This window comes from Balearica regulorum, chromosome 2, assembly GCF_011004875.1.
Source record: "Balearica regulorum gibbericeps isolate bBalReg1 chromosome 2, bBalReg1.pri, whole genome shotgun sequence".
Taxonomy (NCBI): Eukaryota; Metazoa; Chordata; class Aves; order Gruiformes; family Gruidae; genus Balearica; species Balearica regulorum.
In genome coordinates, this window is record NC_046185.1 from 52,536,600 (window position 1) to 52,548,774 (window position 12,175).

The window sequence follows — 12,175 nt, forward strand, 5'->3', positions numbered from 1 at the left end:
AAAATCACAATTTGAATATTATCTTTCATATGGCTATATGGTGACATTGTGTTTAACTGTTTACTCACCAGTTTGACATCAACCAATTTCAAAAGAGGCCATTACTCTTAAACTATTTTCTCTTTATGTTTTCATCATTTGGGGCTATTATTCCTGGCACACATAATGACAGTATGGACACAAGAAGATTCACCAGTGTGTTCTCTTATCTCTCCATGCTGGCTGAAAGAAACACAGTTTATGTGATTTATTCCAGATCAGAAAGGCACTGTGACAACACACAGAATAGACCTCATTTTCAACAAGCATTTTTTAATGAGAAATTTATCGGTCCCTCAGCATGAACTGCACTTTGGAATAGGGATGACAGAATTGTTTTAATGAATTCATCCTGAGGCCAGCCTCCTTCCAGGCACTGGCCTCAAATACACTCATTTTCTGTCCTGGGGGCAAAGGATTAGTTATGAATCATAAAAACAGTTTTGCTCTCTGGCCCTTGTTAACCTGCCAGTCAACTTCTTCCTAAAACTGAGTTTCTCAAAGAACATCCAATCTCTAGTGGCCAATTTCTAGTTCTTTCCCCCCTTGCTGTGTTTTTTATATAATAAACCTCAACTTCCCACATTTTATTCAGATAATTATTTGGAGCAGGAAAAGGTATGTTGTCTTCCAGCCTCCATTCCACTTTTCATAATTGGAACTAAAAAGCACAACTCCCTTCTTTACACACTTGGCTGATTTTCCTCTACATATGGAGTATGTTCAACTAGGATACAGCAACTAAAAGGAAACTGCAACCCACATAGTGAATCATCACATAATCATCAATATGTCCAGAAAAATAAAACATATGGACACACAGTCCATACAACTCAGTTATCAGAAAGATGTACAAGGGCACGTAACTGAGAACAGCAATTCCCAATCCTCACCAATTAACAAAATAGTAAGTAGAAGTGATTGATTGAAATAACATAAACAAACATCTCCTTTCTATGCATGCTTTCTTTTAGTCCTGAAAAGGTTTAAAATTAATAGTACTGGGCTTATTTTAAGTTTTCTTAGAGAAATGTCTGATTATGACCATTAATCCAGAAAGACTGATTTTAGACAACTCATCAAAGTCAATCCATCAGGTATCATGATTACCCTTTGATGCTCAATCTTCCATCCCGGACAGGCCAAACAACCTCTTACGGAGTCACTCAAGCTTTGCAGCCTCTCTATTAACATATGCCCAGCAATGCCTCGATCACCAGACCATTTCTGAGTTACCATCCAGTAACATGACAAGACCTGCAGGCAGCTGCCAGTAACAGAACTCGCTGTGTTCTCTCCATTGATGTGTGTGACTGGACATGCAATCAGCACATATTTCTGATGACATACAGAAAGCACATCTACCACATAGCAGAAAAATGGCAGAAAGAAGATAGCGGAAAGCAGGTTACCAAAACAATTCATGCTGCCAGTAGCCTATTCCTTGAGTATATTTGCAAAGCCCCGGGGCCAGATGAATTGTTTCAAGAAGCTGCATCTTACTAACAGGTAATACTGACTAGTTTTACGGGTTTTGTACTACCCCACTTCACAACAAACAGCAGTATCACAGAATAATTTGGGTTGGAAGAGACCTCTGAAGGTCAACCAGTCCAATCTCATGCTCAAGGCAGGGCCACGTTGGAAATCTTGTGAAAATAAAACACTGTTCCGATGTATTTTGGTTCATGGCTGATCTGCATCAATAGTTTTGACCTATTAACCTGTCAAATTTAAATGTGAAGTTCTCAGTAATTCTCAGGTAGACTGCAATGAAACAAGAACTTAAGGCCTGTTTCCTAAAAATAAAAAGTCTGAGGCACAAAATACAGTTTTTCTCAAAGAATATAAAATGTTTTATCGATGCGAATACTTTATCTGTTTCTCAATACACAGTTTTTGCAATTTGGACAAACTACTAATGAACTACAAAGATCCAGTTATGTGTCAAGGTTATACATTGAGGTTCATGCTGTACTTGTTTATATAGTGAATCAGAATAGAGAACACAAGCTTAGAGATATCAGTATCATCAGACATTAGAAGTATCAAAACTATGCAGCATCTGTTGCATTCCTCTCTCTTTTTCAACCCTGAACTGCACATAACTGGATTCAAAGTTGAGCCCATTTTCACAGGACAATTCAATTAAAAAGCATCTGGAAGAATACTATCTTTTACTGAAAGTAAGTCCCAGATCCAATTCTCATTTATTACACTGCTGGGACAGCATCCTTTAAACATGGTGATCAAAAGCAAACGTTTTTTTTTTTCTCTTTAAACAGACATCAAAGCAACAACATTAAGATGAATTTTCAACTGTTCTGAAACTACAGGTTATATAAGGTTATATAGAGCTGCCTTTTTCAGCAGGAGGAACTCTGGCAACACACACATGCAACTTCACAAGTTCAACTTGGCAGTTAATCTGTCTGGCCTTAGCACATAATCAGAAATGGATTTACTACAGTGACAGCAACTGGAGCTGAAAACCTGCATTGCACTGTGTAGGGGAGTGCTTAACCCCTATCGCAAGTACAGCCTCCCTCTTTCTATACCAAATCCACATCGCAACTGGAATCACCCCAAAGCCAGGCTTGACAGTAAGCCAGCCTTGACAGTGAGCCATCCAGCTGTGCTGCAGATGAAAATTGAGCATCTATCTGTACAGCCACCAGGCACAAGGCATCTCTCAATAAAACAACCATGCTGGACAGTCAGCAAGCAAACGCTGTTCATTATGATAGCTGAAAGCAGCCAGAAGAATGCTGGTTTTGGGGGTTTTTTTGTTGGGGGGTTTTTTCCCCTTCAGCATCTATCTGTACAGCCACCAGGCACAAGGCATCTCTCAATAAAACAACCATGCTGGACAGTCAGCAAGCAAACGCTGTTCATTATGATAGCTGAAAGCAGCCAGAAGAATGCTGGTTTTGGGGTTTTTTTTGTTGGGAGGTTTTTTCCCCTCAGGCTTTTCTGCCACAAGGTCACATCCGCTGTTCAAAATTGAAGTGGTTTTTTAGTGGTGGCTTTTGTTTAAGAGCTTCTGAGGCACACTGTTTTGAATAACGTTACTAGTGGCACATCTATTACACACTAAGAACTCCTGGTCTAGTCATACACACATACAAAGGCAAACTGTGAACACAGTGTTAGGGTTCATACCAGTATAAGCCATCTCAGCCAAACAATTATTAATAAAAGGAATCCTATGACCCATTAAGACATTGGACCATTATAATATTATGCCCCAGCATTTCTAATCCATGTCCTTTTCTCTTTCATATATATATATATGTACATGTATGCACATACCACCATCCTTCTTAGTTCGTCAAGTCTACAGCCAAGAGGACTTCTGGAGGAGGCAACTGCCTATGCATTCTCCATGCAGCATCCAACTCTTCAGGCACAGAGTAAGCAAGAAGGGTATTGCTAAGTTAATGGTACAAAACAAAAAAATCTGTATGTTTACATGTCCTGCTGTTCCACAGGAAAGATTCCATGGCTCCTGACACAAAAGCTTGTGACAGCTAACGTTTTAATCTTGATGCCCTTGAAATCCAGCTTGCTTCCCACATCTGCTAAAATCATGATTGTGCACCTGGAGGAAGAAAGTGAAATAACAATCTGGCAGGCAAGTCATCTTCCTCCTCCTTGAGAGGCTCGGAAACTGAGAGCCAACTCTCCTAATAAAAAAAAAAAATTTGGCAAGAACTAACCTTCAAAATTTGCTGAAACTGCTGTAATCAGGACTGTGAAGATAAGCATACTTTTCACTCTGAACTTCCGCTTTTAAATACCCCATCAGTAGTTCTGTGTGCCTCTATCCAAGGCATTAAAGTCATCTTGGATGGCTTTGCCCTTTCCCTTCCCTCTCCTCAGGTTTTCTTCAAAATTGCTCCTTTGTGAGATGGTACTGATCATTTGCCTAATCCACCTAATTTCTTATTGTTCTCACAGCCAGAATTTTCCCCTCTATGAGATTAAGATTAGAAAGAGTAAAAACAACATCTTAACATTTCATCTATACAAATAAATTTTTGAAAACATTTTTTACAAGACTAGGAAACCGCAATGTTCTTAAATCACACAATGTGATAGGCAGGTATTTCTTGATGCAGGTAAGGGCATTGTAGCTGTAAAAATCAAAACCTAATTCCTAGCCTTCCCAAAGGACTCCCCTAGATGCACTAAGAATTTGATTCTATGTAACTGGTTTAAAGAAATTACAGGATTAGGCTTCCTTCATCAAACAGCTGTTCTCAAAGTGAACTGTAAGTGTGAAAACAGGAGAATAAAGGCTCTAAAGGAACACAGAATCTGGGGGGCTTCCTGACAAGTCAAAGGGAGATGGTCAGCGAGGCAGGAACAAAAGCAGTAAAAGTAGATGGCACAATCTCCTGAATGGCAAGACTGAGATGCAATCATACACCATGAAACACCATATTACAACCAACACCTTACCACCAAGGAGATAGTAAGCAGAGAATTAATAGCAACAAGGTACTATACACTTCCAAGAGTGCAAGGACACAAGGCTTAAGACAGGGAATAGAGCACTTGGCTCCCTGCAAATCCCAAATTTACAGCCATCAAGACAAGGTTTTGCCATGTATGCTTTTCATCCTGAGACATCAGTAACAAGGGTAGGCAACAGTAATGCTTGTAGAACTGCTGTGAACATCCCTGTTTCACCAGTGACTCCAGTGCAAAGAGGTAGTTGCCCAGATTCCTCACGGCATCAGAAGCAGCTGAACTCAGCTATTGGGAACTGCTCTTCCTTACCACTACAACAACTCTCTGAAGTGGGTAGGATGGAGGAAGCTCCAAAGACCTCAGGTCTCACTAAGCCAAAGATGCTGTGCCACATTTCAGTTTTTAAAAAGTGGTCATTTCCTCTTTATTAGGAAGATTATGGAGGATCAGGCACACAGCAATTTCCAAACACTCTACCAATTATTCTCAACCAATAACAAGGAAGGGATCATACAACTCAGAGTATATGTAGTCCTACTGAGCATTGGCATTAAAATTGTGTATGAACTATCTCTATCTTTTAAAAGGCAGCTGGAATTAACAGAGAAGAAAAATCCTGCCAAATGAAAAACATAATTTAACTATCAAACTCCCAGAAAAGGTCTCCTTAGGTTTCCTTAAGTCTAGAGACCCAAGGGTCTACAAGAAAGCAAGTTTCAAAGTTGGAGGTAGCATTATAAAAGAAAGGGGAGAAGAATGGGTTGTGTGTTGGGTTTGCATCCCAACAAAGAGGAAGTCAAACAAAAACACCAAGAGGCCTCCGTGGATGAACAAGGAGCTCCTGGGCAAAGTCAAACAAAAAAAGGAAGCCTACACAGGGTGGAAGCAAGGGCAGGTAGCCTGGGAAGAATACAGAGAAACTGTCTGAGCAACCAGGGATCAGGTTAGGAAAGCCAAAGCCCTGACAGAAATTAGTCTGGCCAGGGATGTCAAGGACAAGAAGAAAAGCTTCTATAGGTATGCCAGTGATAAAAGGAGGACGAGGGAAAACGTGGGTCCCCTCCACAATGAAACAGGCAACCTGGTTACCCAGGATATGGAGAAGGCTGAGGCACTCAATGATGACTTTGCCTCAGTCTTCACTGGCAAATGCTTGAGCCACACTGCCCAGGTCACAGAAGGCAGGGACTGGGAGAATGCAGAACCTCCCGCTGTAGGAGAAGATGAGGTTCGAGAATATCTAAGGAACCTGAAGGTGCACAAGTCCATGGGACCTGATGAGATGCATCCGCAGGTCTTGAGGGAACTGGCAGATGAAGTGGCCAGGCCACTCTCCATCATATTTGAGAAATCCTGGGAGTCCGGCAAAGTTCCCGCCAACTGGAAGAAGGGGAACATAAGCCCCATTTTTAAGAAGGGTAAAAAGGAAGACCCAGGGAACTACAGGCCAGTCAGTCTCACCTCAGTGCCTGGCAAGATTATGGAGCAGACCCTCCTGGAGACTGTGCTCAGGCACATGGAAAACAAGGAGGTGAGTGCTGACAGCCAACACGGCTTCACTAGGGGCAAATCGTGCCTGACAAACTTGGTGGCCTTCTGTGATGGGGTTACAGCATCCATGGATAAGGGAACAGCAGCTGATGTCATCTACCTGGACTCGTGCAAGGCATTTGACGCTGTCCCGCACGACATCCTTGTCTCTGAATTGGAGAGACATGGATTCGATGGATGGACCATTCGGTGGATAAGGAATTGGCTGGATGGTCGCACTCAAAGAGTTGTGGTCAACGGCTCAATGTCCAAGTGGAGAACGGTGACGAGTGGCGTCCCTCAGGAGTCGGTACTGGGACCGGCACTGTTCAACATCCTTGTTGGTGACATGGACAGTGGGATCGAGGGCACCCTCAGCAAGGTTGCTGATGACACCAAGCTGCGTGGTGTGGTCGACACGCTGGAGGGAAGGGATGCCATCCAGAGGTGACCTTGACAGGCTGGAGAGGTGGGCCCGTGCGAACCGCATGAAGTTCAACAAGGCCAAGTGCAAGGTCCTGCACGTGGATCAGCGCAATCCCAAGCACGACTACAGGCTAGGCGAGGAATGGATTGAAAGCAGCCCCGAGGAGGACCTGGGGGTATTGATTGACGAGAAGCTCAACATGAGCCAGCAGTGTGCGCTTGCAGCCCAGAAAGCCAACCGTGTCCTGGGCTACATCAAAAGAGGCATGACCAGCAGGTCGAGGGAGGTGATCCTGCCCCTCTACTCTGCTCTTGTGAGACCCCACCTGGAGTACTGCGTCCAGCTCTGGGGGCCCCAGTACAGGAGAGACATGGAGCTGTTGGAGCGAGTCCAGAGGAGGGCCACGAAGCTGACTGGAGGGCTGGAGCACCTCTCCTATGAGGACAGGCTGAGAGAGTTGGGGCTGTTCAGCCTGGAGAAGAGAAGGCTCTGGGGAGACCTTATAGCAGCCTTCCAGTACCTGAAGGGGCCTACAGCAAAGCTGGTGAGGGACTGTTTATCAGGGAGTGCAGTGACAAGACAAGGGGTAATGGGTTTAAGCTGAAGGAGGGTCAATTTAGCTTAGATGTTAGGAAGCAATTCTTTACTGTTAGAGTGGTGAGGCACTGGAACAGGTTGCCCAGAGAGGTTGTGGATGCCCCATCCCTGGAAGTGTTTAAGGCCAGGTTGGATGAGGCTTTGGGCAATGTGGTCTAGTGGACGGTGTCCCTGCCCGCAGCAGGGGAGCTGGAACCAGATGATCTTTAAGGTCCCTTCCAACCCAAATGATTCTATGATTCTAAAACTAATCTATCATCTCAAATGTGTAGAACATTAGAGGGAAAACATTTCATACTTTATGAAGCCAAATTTAAATGCTGTACGGTTCTAGACAAAACCAGCAACCTAAACTGTCTTCCAAAGAAGGCTAGTGATTTCTCTGAAATTTTGGTGGTATACGCTCCATTCAACAGAGAAATCAGTACTGTGGAGGCAGATGCAGAATTTAGTGCAAAAAGACAGATGTACTAGCAAAACATTCAATTGCATTTGCCACCTTAAATGCATCAGTTTAAAACAGTCAGCCATCTAACTAACCTTAACAACTTCACACCGTACGTTCCAAGGAAGTCCTATTACTTTTGGTGAGGTGCACGGATAAGTCTTCGTTTTTAAAAAAAAAAAAAAAAAAAGATAGAAGAAAGAGGAAAGAGAGAGAGGAAAGAGAGAGAGGAAAGAGAGAGAGGAAAGAGAGAGAGGAAAGAGAGAGAGGAAAGAGAGAGAGGAAAGAGAGAGAGGAAAGAGAGAGAAAGAACAGTATTAATAGTGTGCATTTAAGACCATAGTTAGATTCAGTAACTAACTTCTTCACTTGCCTCAAAGTGCTCTGCTCAGATCACGCCAGCAGTCTTGAAAAGAGTTCATTACAGACTATGATGGAGACAGAGGAGAGAGAACAGGAGGATCTTTGCACAGCATTTTATAAAACTAGTTACTCCAGGCTTGTTCATGGAACAACTACGACAGATGTCTGCTAATCTCTTAAGTAACAGTATCTTAAGTCTGCCCACACTGTTTTGCTGTTCATAGCTCCATCAGTTTGAAAAAACACCTCAAAATAACCTCTCTAAAACCTTACATGGGGAATATTAATTGAAGATTTCTATCAGATTTTGTCATACTGACTCAGGCTGCTCCCTACAATCTTACTCTTCCGGTAGTTTTATGTCACAACATACACTTCTTCCCATCTTTTATATTTTATGAATGTTTTATTAGCTACTGTAGTATAACTGCAATTAAAAAAAATTAAACATCGATTAAATGCAAATGAACCAAAGCCTTTGACAATACGTGCTGTAAGATCTTCAGAGTAGGTATATGGGGTTTTTTTAATTAAACCTCCGAAGTGCCGTTGAACTTAAAACACTAACTCAGTGAGAATTACATTAAATACATTTCAATGAAAGTAGTCATTTACACAATTCTCTATGGCCTCTCATGACACAGAAGAATTTCACAGAAGCTGTGACATTACTTTGTGACATAATAAGACAACAGAAATCAGCTGACATAGCTTCAGGAGTCACCTAAAACAAAAATAATTACATTTTAGCCCCATTTCTATAAGGAACTCCATACTTCTACTTGATACTTCCAAGCCAACCACAGCAGTGTACAAAATTCGGCTGTTCCCATTGTGAATAAATACTGTTCCAAATTTCTATGATCCACAAGTTCCTCCAACATATATTCTGCAGTCTTTCTTATGGATTATAAAAACATTAATTATTCTATTAAAATATTAAGACCCTAATGCTGCTGGATAGCTTACCACTATAAGCACCTCCACAGCATGGCTCCTTATTTTTGGGTCATCTTCACTACCTACCTTCAAGTTCAAATCCATTAACAGGGGCTATACTAGCCACGCTCAGAGTTGCAAATGAGCCTCTGTAATGACTCACTGAAAATTCACTTACTAGTTCTCTCTTTATTATATAAGGATATTTTCAGAATTCTTAGAAACAAGATGCATTCGGGATATACAAAACACAAAATTGGTCTGTTAATATATTTCCACATAGAATACAGCATGAAACAAAATGATCAGGTTTGGAATTTTTAAAAAATGAAATCAAAACTATAGTAGGCAAAAGTGTTTTGAACACATATTCTTATAAGCAGTGCTTTTCACAACACTTTACAGAACGTCATGACAATACAGGATTTGAGGAAATCCAATGATTCTTAGATAAAATAACATTAATTGTAAAAATTTAGTGTTGTTTTATGACTGCTATTGTAATCCGTTTCAGAATATTAGAGATATCTTAATCACTGTATCTAATGAACTCTAGTTCGCGGGACTAATTCTCTAAAAGACATCATTGTCAAAATGTCAAGGCTTATTACTCCTTCATTTGTCAGTCTTCTCATCAGTACTTCTTTTCACAATTCCATTTTAGAAGCAAAGGCAAATGTGTCTTCTGCATTATGTGCAAGAAATGATTTGCAAGAATAGGTAAAACACATACGCCTCAAAGAGGCTATCCATCTGAGGTATAAAACAAAAAATCTGAAATATTTTTTTACATTAATGATTTCACAATCCTTTTTACAAGGGGAAAGATGTGATGCCTTAATATCATGTCCAAGCTCCAGGTTTTGTTAATTACATCCTACCTACCTAAATGCCCCCTGTAGTTTCAATTAGACATGGTATTCTTCTTCACTTCCCGTCCTGATTATTGTGCACTGTTGCTAAGCGCTAGTTAACAGTTGCCACATTCACCCGAAGTTGGCTGCACTTCAGTGGTCATTCAAAGAATTAAATACAAAACATATGGTACAGAACCATACAAAGCATAAAAGCACTTTTAAAAACCACTCTAAAATGCTTAATATGAAAGATACTACAAAAGATTACACCACAAAGTAAAATCCTTACAGTTCTATGCCCACTTAAAATTTCCTAGAAACACTGAAAATTATAAAGAAATGCATTCAATCTTTTTTTCTTTTTTTTTTAAGCTATCATTAATAAGATTTCCTAGGGTATATTTTTGACATTATACTGAGTCTAGTTTTACACTGAATGAACAGGCCAGCATTCATAATACAATAGGCTTTACGGTGCAAAGATTTTTCCAGATTTCCCTTAAAAAGTAGTTTCATTCCCTATATCCTTTAGCAACTAATTAGTCTCCTAAATTACACTACCAAGTTTTCTTCTTCCTTGTATCTGCAAAATACTTTGGACATGACTTTTTGAACCACCAAATATCAATGCCAATAGTTATGTGTTTAAGAAGACCTTGAACCAAACATGCTTTTTTGAATTCTAGACAAACTTCTCACACAGTCAGATCACCCCTCCTTTCATCTGTGATGTCCTCATGAGATCTTAAGAAACTTTACATATTTTAATTATCCCAGTAAAAGCTCAGTATCAGGTTGCCTATTACTGCTTATTTCCTTTAGTATTACATCCTGGGCTTAAAAACTGCCTTACCAAAAAATCATCACTATTTCTGATTGTTACATCATCTACAGCCAAACCCAACTAATACAAATTCCTGGTACCTACATATTGGTTTTTATAACTAATTTTTTTCTGTTAAACACCTTAGCCAAAAATTTGTTTTGCACAAACACTAGCAATAATAAACAAAAACATACACTGTATTTGTTATCTGTATTAACAGATGTATAATTAAACCTCCAGGGTTTGGACCCCAATCCTTTAAACAGGTAGGCATATACTGAACATTATTCTCTGGCCTTCTGGAGCATATTGTTGGAAATATTTGAGAATATGTGAGAAAAAGTATGCATATATTCAAAATCTGAAAGTATTAAAACAAGGAATAAATAAACATTTCTCAACAGCTCTGAGAACCCTCACACAATCCTTATTCCTTTGCAAAGAGTTATTAAAAAAAGTTAATCCAGTAGGTCCATTAAGTTCTTTTGTCCTACTCAGAAGCAAATTCTTCAGGATAAGGTTTAATATTTTCAAAGAATTTTTTTTAATCCCACTAGTGCATATGTAATATGCTTTTCAATCAACAGAAGACCCACCCTTGTTTTTCTTTAGAGGGCATATCCCTTAACAAAACCCAAACTTAAGTGTGCATTACAGTATTTAAAAGTGCAGAAAGCTTTAGCTGTTCTTTCAGAGGCCACATATATTACTATATCCGCAACTGAAATATGCACCTACTTGTTTCACTCTCAGCTCTAAACAACAGTAGTAATTGGGGGAAAAAAAAAAAAGCTTCAGTTTTTCCCAGTCAGGAAATAAAAGACAGCACTTTCTTCTTCAGCAGCTTTTTAGTTCAATCTTTTAAAAAGCTCTTCATAACAAGGTATCAATGAAGTATGAAGAATATGAAATATTATTTCAATAATACTTAAAATATCATTCAGTGGACAAGTCCTAAGTGTCACCAATTAAAAGCCAAATAAAATTATGTAAAAAAGGTTGTATCTTCAGGGTATTTAAAGCAAACATACTGACAAGCACTAGACATGGGAAATATTTTACCACCAGGTAACTTAAAAAGTCTCCTGCATTTTAAACACATCTGACCATTGATAATTCTTAAATTTCAGAATATGGATAAATATTTGCAGGCTTGGGGCCTAAACAAACAGCAACCCTTGGTCCACCCTCTGAGTTGGCCGAAATCCTACGGTTTAAACAAAGTTTTCATCTTTTGGAGATTTCAGGGAACCAGGGGAAGCTCCGGGGAGGGAAGGGCCGAATCTCGGCGGTACCTAACGGCTGCCGAGGGCGGCGGGGCGCCCCTTCATAAATCTGTCAGCTGCCTCGGAGAGCCGGCGCTAGGTCCACCGGAGCCGGTTTTTTTCCCCCCCCCTCTCTACCTTTACTTCCCAACAGCAAACAGGTCCTGTCCATTGGCCGTCACTACAGTGAAGGGAATCATCGTGACAGAGCCCGGCACAGCAGCCTGCTCTCCGTGCCCGCCAGCGCGACCGTTACTGCCCGTTGGGCTGCCGCGTCTCCAGGGGACACCTCCGCCCCTCCGCGACAGACACCCATCCCCCCAACACACACCCCACCCCACCCCCAAGGAAGGCGACCCGGCGCCTTGCCCTCGCCTCCTCAAAACCAGCCTGCACATGTCTAGAAATGCC

At 40.9% G+C, this 12,175-nt stretch overlaps 1 protein-coding gene across 12 annotated transcripts in view; it reads right to left on the bottom strand.

The window, feature by feature from the left end:
* Positions 1–12,175, bottom strand: part of GREB1L (GREB1 like retinoic acid receptor coactivator) — a 142,573-nt gene that overhangs the window by 129,532 nt on the left and 866 nt on the right. The window lies entirely within an intron of this gene.